Source organism: Hypomesus nipponensis, chromosome 15 (genome assembly GCF_054491055.1).
Source record: "Hypomesus nipponensis isolate SF chromosome 15, ASM5449105v1, whole genome shotgun sequence".
NCBI classification, from domain to species: domain Eukaryota; kingdom Metazoa; phylum Chordata; class Actinopteri; order Osmeriformes; family Osmeridae; genus Hypomesus; species Hypomesus nipponensis.
In genome coordinates, this window is record NC_140375.1 from 537,501 (window position 1) to 545,000 (window position 7,500).

The following is a 7,500-nucleotide window of genomic DNA, read 5'->3' on the forward strand; positions in this document are numbered from 1 at the left end:
ACTTGGATGGGAGACCGCCTGGGAATACCAGGTGCTGTATGCTCTTTTGCTCATTCACTTAGAAACTGAAATCTTGCAATATGCACAAGTAGTCCTTCATGAAAGGGGCTGGAAGCTGTTTTCATTTTGACACGAGAGAGAGAGAGAGAGACTACCTTGCATTGTCAATTGCTAAATCTGTATATGGATAAGTAGCCTATGGTTGTCAACGTATTTCGTACGGCCATACCAGCCTGGCCATGCCCGATCTCGTCTGATCTCGGAAGCTAAGCAGGGTCGGGCCTGGTTAGTACTTGGATGGGAGACCGCCTGGGAATACCAGGTGCTGTATGCTCTTTTGCTCATTCACTTAGAAACTGAAATCTTGCAATATGCACAAGTAGTCCTTCATGAAAGGGGCTGGAAGCTGTATTCATTTTGACACGAGAGAGAGAGAGAGAGAGAGAGACACCACCTTGCATTGTCAATTGCTAAATCTGTATATGGATAAGTAGCCTATGGTTGTCAACTTATTTCGTACGGCCATACCAGCCTGGCAACGCCTGATCTCGGAAGCTAAGCAGGGTCGGGCCTGGTTAGTACTTGGATGGGAGACCGCCTGGGAATACCAGGTGCTGTATGCTCTTTTGCTCATTCACTTAGAAACTGACATCTTGCAATATGCACAAGTAGTCCTTCATGAAAGGGGCTGGAAGCTGTTTTCATTTTGACACGAGAGATAGAGAGAGAGACTACCTTGCATTGTCAATTGCTAAATCTGTATATGGATAAGTAGCCTATGGTTGTCAACTTATTTCGTACGGCCATACCAGCCTGGCAACGCCCGATCTCGTCTGATCTCGGAAGCTAAGCAGGGTCGGGCCTGGTTAGTACTTGGATGGGAGACCGCCTGGGAATACCAGGTGCTGTATGCTCTTTTGCTCATTCACTTAGAAACTGACATCTTGCAATATGCACAAGTAGTCCTTCATGAAAGGGGCTGGAAACTGTTTTCATTTTGACACGAGAGAGAGAGAGAGAGAGAGAGAGAGAGAGAGACCACCTTGCATTGTCAATTGCTAAATCTGTATATGGATAAGTAGCCTATGGTTGTCAACTTATTTCGTACGGCCATACCAGCCTGGCAACGCCCGATCTCGTCTGATCTCGGAAGCTAAGCAGGGTCGGGCCTGGTTAGTACTTGGATGGGAGACCGCCTGGGAATACCAGGTGCTGTATGCTCATTCACTTAGAAACTGAAATCTTGCAATATGCACAAGTAGTCCTTCATGAAAGGGGCTGGAAGCTGTTTTCATTTTGACACGAGAGGGAGAGAGAGAGAGAGAGACCACCTTGCATTGTCAATTGCTAAATCTGTATATGGATAAGTAGCCTATGGTTGTCAACTTATTTCGTACGGCCATACCAGCCTGGCAACGCCCGATCTCGTCTGATCTCGGAAGCTAAGCAGGGTTGGGCCTGGTTAGTACTTGGATGGGAGACCGCCTGGGAATACCAGGTGCTGTATGCTCTTTTGCTCATTCACTTAGAAACTGAAATCTTGCAATATGCACAAGTAGTCCTTCATGAAAGGGGCTGGAAGCTGTTTTCATTTTGACACGAGAGAGAGAGAGAGAGAGAGAGAGAGAGACTACCTTGCATTGTCAATTGCTAAATCTGTATATGGATAAGTAGCCTATGGTTGTCAACGTATTTCGTACGGCCATACCAGCCTGGCCATGCCCGATCTCGTCTGATCTCGGAAGCTAAGCAGGGTCGGGCCTGGTTAGTACTTGGATGGGAGACCGCCTGGGAATACCAGGTGCTGTATGCTCTTTTGCTCATTCACTTAGAAACTGACATCTTGCAATATGCACAAGTAGTCCTTCATGAAAGGGGCTGGAAGCTGTTTTCATTTTGACACGAGAGAGAGAGAGAGAGAGAGAGACTACCTTGCATTGTCAATTGCTAAATCTGTATATGGATAAGTAGCCTATGGTTGTCAACTTATTTCGTACGGCCATACCAGCCTGGCAACGCCCGATCTCGTCTGATCTCGGAAGCTAAGCAGGGTCGGGCCTGGTTAGTACTTGGATGGGAGACCGCCTGGGAATACCAGGTGCTGTATGCTCTTTTGCTCATTCACTTAGAAACTGAAATCTTGCAATATGCACAAGTAGTCCTTCATGAAAGGGGCTGGAAGCTGTTTTCATTTTGACACGAGAGAGAGAGAGAGAGAGACCACCTTGCATTGTCAATTGCTAAATCTGTATATGGATAAGTAGCCTATGGTTGTCAACTTATTTCGTACGGCCATACCAGCCTGGCAACGCCTGATCTCGTCTGATCTCGGAAGCTAAGCAGGGTCGGGCCTGGTTAGTACTTGGATGGGAGACCGCCTGGGAATACCAGGTGCTGTATGCTCTTTTGCTCATTCACTTAGAAACTGACATCTTGCAATATGCACAAGTAGTCCTTCATGAAAGGGGCTGGAAGCTGTTTTCATTTTGACATGAGAGAGAGAGAGAGAGAGAGAGAGACTACCTTGCATTGTCAATTGCTAAATCTGTATATGGATAAGTAGCCTATGGTTGTCAACTTATTTCGTACGGCCATACCAGCCTGGCAACGCCCGATCTCGTCTGATCTCGGAAGCTAAGCAGGGTCGGGCCTGGTTAGTACTTGGATGGGAGACCGCCCGGGAATACCAGGTGCTGTATGCTCTTTTGCTCATTCACTTAGAAACTGACATCTTGCAATATGCACAAGTAGTCCTTCATGAAAGGGGCTGGAAGCTGTTTTCATTTTGACACGAGAGAGAGAGAGAGAGAGAGAGAGAGAGACTACCTTTCATTGTCAATTGCTAAATCTGTATATGGATAAGTAGCCTATGGTTGTCAACTTATTTCGTACGGCCATACCAGCCTGGCAACGCCCGATCTTGTCTGATCTCGGAAGCTAAGCAGGGTCGGGCCTGGTTAGTACTTGGATGGGAGACCGCCTGGGAATACCAGGTGCTGTATGCTCTTTTGCTCATTCACTTAGAAACTGAAATCTTGCAATATGCACAAGTAGTCCTTCATGAAAGGGGCTGGAAGCTGTTTTCATTTTGACACGAGAGAGAGAGAGAGAGACCACCTTGCATTGTCAATTGCCAAATCTGTATATGGATAAGTAGCCTATGGTTGTCAACTTATTTTGTACGGCCATACCAGCCTGGCAACGCCCGATCTCGTCTGATCTCGGAAGCTAAGCAGGGTCGGGCCTGGTTAGTACTTGGATGGGAGACCGCCTGGGAATACCAGGTGCTGTATGCTCTTTTGCTCATTCACTTAGAAACTGACATCTTGCAATATGCACAAGTAGTCCTTCATGAAAGGGGCTGGAAGCTGTTTTCATTTTGACACGAGAGAGAGAGAGAGAGAGAGAGAGAGACTACCTTGCATTGTCAATTGCTAAATCTGTATATGGATAAGTAGCCTATGGTTGTCAACTTATTTTGTACGGCCATACCAGCCTGGCAACGCCCGATCTCGTCTGATCTCGGAAGCTAAGCAGGGTCGGGCCTGGTTAGTACTTGGATGGGAGACCGCCTGGGAATACCAGGTGCTGTATGCTCTTTTGCTCATTCACTTAGAAACTGACATCTTGCAATATGCACAAGTAGTCCTTCATGAAAGGGGCTGGAAGCTGTTTTCATTTTGACACGAGAGATAGAGAGAGAGAGACTACCTTGCATTGTCAATTGCTAAATCTGTATATGGATAAGTAGCCTATGGTTGTCAACTTATTTCGTACGGCCATACCAGCCTGGCAACGCCCGATCTCGTCTGATCTCGGAAGCTAAGCAGGGTCGGGCCTGGTTAGTACTTGGATGGGAGACCGCCTGGGAATACCAGGTGCTGTATGCTCTTTTGCTCATTCACTTAGAAACTGACATCTTGCAATATGCACAAGTAGTCCTTCATGAAAGGGGCTGGAAGCTGTTTTCATTTTGACACGAGAGATAGAGAGAGAGAGACTACCTTGCATTGTCAATTGCTAAATCTGTATATGGATAAGTAGCCTATGGTTGTCAACTTATTTCGTAAGGCCATACCAGCCTGGCAACGCCCGATCTCGTCTGATCTCGGAAGCTAAGCAGGGTCGGGCCTGGTTAGTACTTGGATGGGAGACCGCCTGGGAATACCAGGTGCTGTATGCTCTTTTGCTCATTCACTTAGAAACTGACATCTTGCAATATGCACAAGTAGTCCTTCATGAAAGGGGCTGGAAACTGTTTTCATTTTGACACGAGAGAGAGAGAGAGAGAGAGAGAGAGAGAGACCACCTTGCATTGTCAATTGCTAAATCTGTATATGGATAAGTAGCCTATGGTTGTCAACTTATTTCGTACGGCCATACCAGCCTGGCAACGCCCGATCTCGTCTGATCTCGGAAGCTAAGCAGGGTCGGGCCTGGTTAGTACTTGGATGGGAGACCGCCTGGGAATACCAGGTGCTGTATGCTCATTCACTTAGGAACTGAAATCTTGCAATATGCACAAGTAGTCCTTCATGAAAGGGGCTGGAAGCTGTTTTTATTTTGACACGAGAGAGAGAGAGAGAGAGAGAGACTACCTTGCATTGTCAATTGCTAAATCTGTATATGGATAAGTAGCCTATGGTTGTCAACTTATTTCGTACGGCCATACCAGCCTGGCAACGCCCGATCTCGTCTGATCTCGGAAGCTAAGCAGGGTCGGGCCTGGTTAGTACTTGGATGGGAGACCGCCTGGGAATACCAGGTGCTGTATGCTCTTTTGCTCATTCACTTAGAAACTGAAATCTTGCAATATGCACAAGTAGTCCTTCATGAAAGGGGCTGGAAGCTGTTTTCATTTTGACACGAGAGAGAGAGAGACCACCTTGCATTGTCAATTGCTAAATCTGTATATGGATAAGTAGCCTATGGTTGTCAACTTATTTCGTACGGCCATACCAGCCTGGCAACGCCCGATCTCGTCTGATCTCGGAAGCTAAGCAGGGTCGGGCCTGGTTAGTACTTGGATGGGAGACCGCCTGGGAATACCAGGTGCTGTATGCTCATTCACTTAGAAACTGAAATCTTGCAATATGCACAAGTAGTCCTTCATGAAAGGGGCTGGAAGCTGTTTTCATTTTGACACGAGAGAGAGAGAGAGAGAGAGAGACTACCTTGCATTGTCAATTGCTAAATCTGTATATGGATAAGTAGCCTATGGTTGTCAACTTATTTCGTACGGCCATACCAGCCTGGCAACGCCCGATCTCGTCTGATCTCGGAAGCTAAGCAGGGTCGGGCCTGGTTAGTACTTGGATGGGAGACCGCCTGGGAATACCAGGTGCTGTATGCTCTTTTGCTCATTCACTTAGAAACTGAAATCTTGCAATATGCACAAGTAGTCCTTCATGAAAGGGGCTGGAAGCTGTTTTCATTTTGACACGAGAGAGAGAGAGAGAGACTACCTTGCATTGTCAATTGCTAAATCTGTATATGGATAAGTAGCCTATGGTTGTCAACTTATTTCGTACGGCCATACCAGCCTGGCAACGCCCGATCTCGTCTGATCTCGGAAGCTAAGCAGGGTCGGGCCTGGTTAGTACTTGGATGGGAGACCGCCTGGGAATACCAGGTGCTGTATGCTCTTTTGCTCATTCACTTAGAAACTGAAATCTTGCAATATGCACAAGTAGTCCTTCATGAAAGGGGCTGGAAGCTGTTTTCATTTTGACACGAGAGAGAGAGAGAGAGAGACCACCTTGCATTGTCAATTGCTAAATCTGTATATGGATAAGTAGCCTATGGTCGTCAACTTATTTCGTACGGCCATACCAGCCTGGCAACGCCCGATCTCGTCTGATCTCGGAAGCTAAGCAGGGTCGGGCCTGGTTAGTACTTGGATGGGAGACCGCCTGGGAATACCAGGTGCTGTATGCTCTTTTGCTCATTCACTTAGAAACTGACATCTTGCAATATGCACAAGTAGTCCTTCATGAAAGGGGCTGGAAGCTGTTTTCATTTTGACACGAGAGAGAGAGAGAGAGACTACCTTGCATTGTCAATTGCTAAATCTGTATATAGATAAGTAGCCTATGGTTGTCAACTTATTTCGTACGGCCATACCAGCCTGGCAACGCCCGATCTCGTCTGATCTCGGAAGCTAAGCAGGGTCGGGCCTGGTTAGTACTTGGATGGGAGACCGCCTGGGAATACCAGGTGCTGTATGCTCTTTTGCTCATTCACTTAGAAACTGACATCTTGCAATATGCACAAGTAGTCCTTCATGAAAGGGGCTGGAAGCTGTTTTCATTTTGACACGAGAGAGAGAGAGAGAGACTACCTTGCATTGTCAATTGCTAAATCTGTATATAGATAAGTAGCCTATGGTTGTCAACTTATTTCGTACGGCCATACCAGCCTGGCAACGCCCGATCTCGTCTGATCTCGGAAGCTAAGCAGGGTCGGGCCTGGTTAGTACTTGGATGGGAGACCGCCTGGGAATACCAGGTGCTGTATGCTCTTTTGCTCATTCACTTAGAAACTGACATCTTGCAATATGCACAAGTAGTCCTTCATGAAAGGGGCTGGAAGCTGTTTTCATTTTGACACGAGAGAGAGAGAGAGAGAGAGAGAGAGACCACCTTGCATTGTCAATTGCTAAATCTGTATATGGATAAGTAGCCTATGGTTGTCAACTTATTTCGTACGGCCATACCAGCCTGGCAACGCCCGATCACTTCTGATCTCGGAAGCTAAGCAGGGTCGGGCCTGGTTAGTACTTGGATGGGAGACCGCCTGGGAATACCAGGTGCTGTATGCTCTTTTGCTCATTCACTTAGAAACTGACATCTTGCAATATGCACAAGTAGTCCTTCATGAAAGGGGCTGGAAGCTGTTTTCATTTTGACACGAGAGAGAGAGAGACCACCTTGCATTGTCAATTGCTAAATCTGTATATGGATAAGTAGCCTATGGTTGTCAACTTATTTCGTACGGCCATACCAGCCTGGCAACGCCCGATCACGTCTGATCTCGGAAGCTAAGCAGGGTCGGGCCTGGTTAGTACTTGGATGGGAGACCGCCTGGGAATACCAGGTGCTGTATGCTCTTTTGCTCATTCACTTAGAAACTGACATCTTGCAATATGCACAAGTAGTCCTTCATGAAAGGGGCTGGAAGCTGTTTTCATTTTGACACGAGAGAGAGAGAGAGAGAGACTACCTTGCATTGTCAATTGCTAAATCTGTATATGGATAAGTAGCCTATGGTTGTCAACTTATTTCGTACGGCCATACCAGCCTGGCAACGCCCGATCTCGTCTGATCTCGGAAGCTAAGCAGGGTCGGGCCTGGTTAGTACTTGGATGGGAGACCGCCTGGGAATACCAGGTGCTGTATGCTCTTTTGCTCATTCACTTAGAAACTGAAATCTTGCAATATGCACAAGTAGTCCTTCATGAAAGGGGCTGGAAGCTGTTTTCATTTTGACACGAGAGAGAGA

The 7,500-nt window shown here is 46.9% G+C and overlaps 24 non-coding genes and 2 pseudogenes across 24 annotated transcripts in view; all 26 read left to right on the top strand.

Annotated features, from left to right (window-relative positions):
* LOC146256456 (5S ribosomal RNA) overlaps window positions 1-43 on the top strand; it is a 119-nt gene extending 76 nt beyond the window's left edge. The window contains exon 1 of the ribosomal RNA XR_014730129.1: window positions 1-43. This exon is cut by the window's left edge and continues 76 nt beyond it. This is a non-coding gene — a ribosomal RNA (5S ribosomal RNA).
* Window positions 44-215: 172 nt separating this feature from the next.
* LOC146256457 (5S ribosomal RNA) lies at window positions 216-334 on the top strand. Its single transcript, XR_014730855.1, has one exon. It is a non-coding gene; the product is annotated as a 5S ribosomal RNA (ribosomal RNA).
* A 180-nt stretch (window positions 335-514) lies between these two features.
* Window positions 515-623, top strand: LOC146256458 (5S ribosomal RNA; annotated as a pseudogene).
* Window positions 624-795: 172 nt separating this feature from the next.
* Window positions 796-914, top strand: LOC146256459 (5S ribosomal RNA). The gene has a single exon (XR_014730256.1). It is a non-coding gene; the product is annotated as a 5S ribosomal RNA (ribosomal RNA).
* Window positions 915-1,102: 188 nt separating this feature from the next.
* LOC146256460 (5S ribosomal RNA) lies at window positions 1,103-1,221 on the top strand. Its single transcript, XR_014730257.1, has one exon. It is a non-coding gene; the product is annotated as a 5S ribosomal RNA (ribosomal RNA).
* Window positions 1,222-1,391: 170 nt separating this feature from the next.
* LOC146256461 (5S ribosomal RNA) lies at window positions 1,392-1,510 on the top strand. The gene has a single exon (XR_014730140.1). It is a non-coding gene; the product is annotated as a 5S ribosomal RNA (ribosomal RNA).
* Window positions 1,511-1,694: 184 nt separating this feature from the next.
* On the top strand, window positions 1,695-1,813 carry LOC146256462 (5S ribosomal RNA). Its single transcript, XR_014730857.1, has one exon. It is a non-coding gene; the product is annotated as a 5S ribosomal RNA (ribosomal RNA).
* A 178-nt stretch (window positions 1,814-1,991) lies between these two features.
* LOC146256463 (5S ribosomal RNA) lies at window positions 1,992-2,110 on the top strand. Its single transcript, XR_014730258.1, has one exon. It is a non-coding gene; the product is annotated as a 5S ribosomal RNA (ribosomal RNA).
* Window positions 2,111-2,284: 174 nt separating this feature from the next.
* Window positions 2,285-2,403, top strand: LOC146256464 (5S ribosomal RNA). The gene has a single exon (XR_014730759.1). It is a non-coding gene; the product is annotated as a 5S ribosomal RNA (ribosomal RNA).
* A 180-nt stretch (window positions 2,404-2,583) lies between these two features.
* LOC146256465 (5S ribosomal RNA) lies at window positions 2,584-2,702 on the top strand. Its single transcript, XR_014730572.1, has one exon. It is a non-coding gene; the product is annotated as a 5S ribosomal RNA (ribosomal RNA).
* A 184-nt stretch (window positions 2,703-2,886) lies between these two features.
* LOC146256466 (5S ribosomal RNA) lies at window positions 2,887-3,005 on the top strand. Its single transcript, XR_014730909.1, has one exon. It is a non-coding gene; the product is annotated as a 5S ribosomal RNA (ribosomal RNA).
* Window positions 3,006-3,177: 172 nt separating this feature from the next.
* LOC146256467 (5S ribosomal RNA) lies at window positions 3,178-3,296 on the top strand. Its single transcript, XR_014730661.1, has one exon. It is a non-coding gene; the product is annotated as a 5S ribosomal RNA (ribosomal RNA).
* Window positions 3,297-3,478: 182 nt separating this feature from the next.
* Window positions 3,479-3,597, top strand: LOC146256468 (5S ribosomal RNA). The gene has a single exon (XR_014730662.1). It is a non-coding gene; the product is annotated as a 5S ribosomal RNA (ribosomal RNA).
* Window positions 3,598-3,771: 174 nt separating this feature from the next.
* LOC146256469 (5S ribosomal RNA) lies at window positions 3,772-3,890 on the top strand. The gene has a single exon (XR_014730259.1). It is a non-coding gene; the product is annotated as a 5S ribosomal RNA (ribosomal RNA).
* Window positions 3,891-4,064: 174 nt separating this feature from the next.
* LOC146256470 (5S ribosomal RNA) lies at window positions 4,065-4,183 on the top strand (annotated as a pseudogene).
* Window positions 4,184-4,369: 186 nt separating this feature from the next.
* On the top strand, window positions 4,370-4,488 carry LOC146256471 (5S ribosomal RNA). The gene has a single exon (XR_014730260.1). It is a non-coding gene; the product is annotated as a 5S ribosomal RNA (ribosomal RNA).
* Window positions 4,489-4,658: 170 nt separating this feature from the next.
* LOC146256472 (5S ribosomal RNA) lies at window positions 4,659-4,777 on the top strand. Its single transcript, XR_014730261.1, has one exon. It is a non-coding gene; the product is annotated as a 5S ribosomal RNA (ribosomal RNA).
* A 168-nt stretch (window positions 4,778-4,945) lies between these two features.
* Window positions 4,946-5,064, top strand: LOC146256473 (5S ribosomal RNA). The gene has a single exon (XR_014730263.1). It is a non-coding gene; the product is annotated as a 5S ribosomal RNA (ribosomal RNA).
* A 170-nt stretch (window positions 5,065-5,234) lies between these two features.
* LOC146256474 (5S ribosomal RNA) lies at window positions 5,235-5,353 on the top strand. The gene has a single exon (XR_014730264.1). It is a non-coding gene; the product is annotated as a 5S ribosomal RNA (ribosomal RNA).
* Window positions 5,354-5,525: 172 nt separating this feature from the next.
* Window positions 5,526-5,644, top strand: LOC146256475 (5S ribosomal RNA). Its single transcript, XR_014730265.1, has one exon. It is a non-coding gene; the product is annotated as a 5S ribosomal RNA (ribosomal RNA).
* Window positions 5,645-5,818: 174 nt separating this feature from the next.
* LOC146256476 (5S ribosomal RNA) lies at window positions 5,819-5,937 on the top strand. Its single transcript, XR_014730266.1, has one exon. It is a non-coding gene; the product is annotated as a 5S ribosomal RNA (ribosomal RNA).
* A 172-nt stretch (window positions 5,938-6,109) lies between these two features.
* Window positions 6,110-6,228, top strand: LOC146256477 (5S ribosomal RNA). Its single transcript, XR_014730267.1, has one exon. It is a non-coding gene; the product is annotated as a 5S ribosomal RNA (ribosomal RNA).
* Window positions 6,229-6,400: 172 nt separating this feature from the next.
* LOC146256478 (5S ribosomal RNA) lies at window positions 6,401-6,519 on the top strand. The gene has a single exon (XR_014730268.1). It is a non-coding gene; the product is annotated as a 5S ribosomal RNA (ribosomal RNA).
* A 182-nt stretch (window positions 6,520-6,701) lies between these two features.
* Window positions 6,702-6,820, top strand: LOC146256479 (5S ribosomal RNA). Its single transcript, XR_014730762.1, has one exon. It is a non-coding gene; the product is annotated as a 5S ribosomal RNA (ribosomal RNA).
* Window positions 6,821-6,988: 168 nt separating this feature from the next.
* On the top strand, window positions 6,989-7,107 carry LOC146256480 (5S ribosomal RNA). The gene has a single exon (XR_014730493.1). It is a non-coding gene; the product is annotated as a 5S ribosomal RNA (ribosomal RNA).
* A 174-nt stretch (window positions 7,108-7,281) lies between these two features.
* On the top strand, window positions 7,282-7,400 carry LOC146256481 (5S ribosomal RNA). The gene has a single exon (XR_014730269.1). It is a non-coding gene; the product is annotated as a 5S ribosomal RNA (ribosomal RNA).
* The last annotated feature ends 100 nt before the right edge of the window (window positions 7,401-7,500 follow it).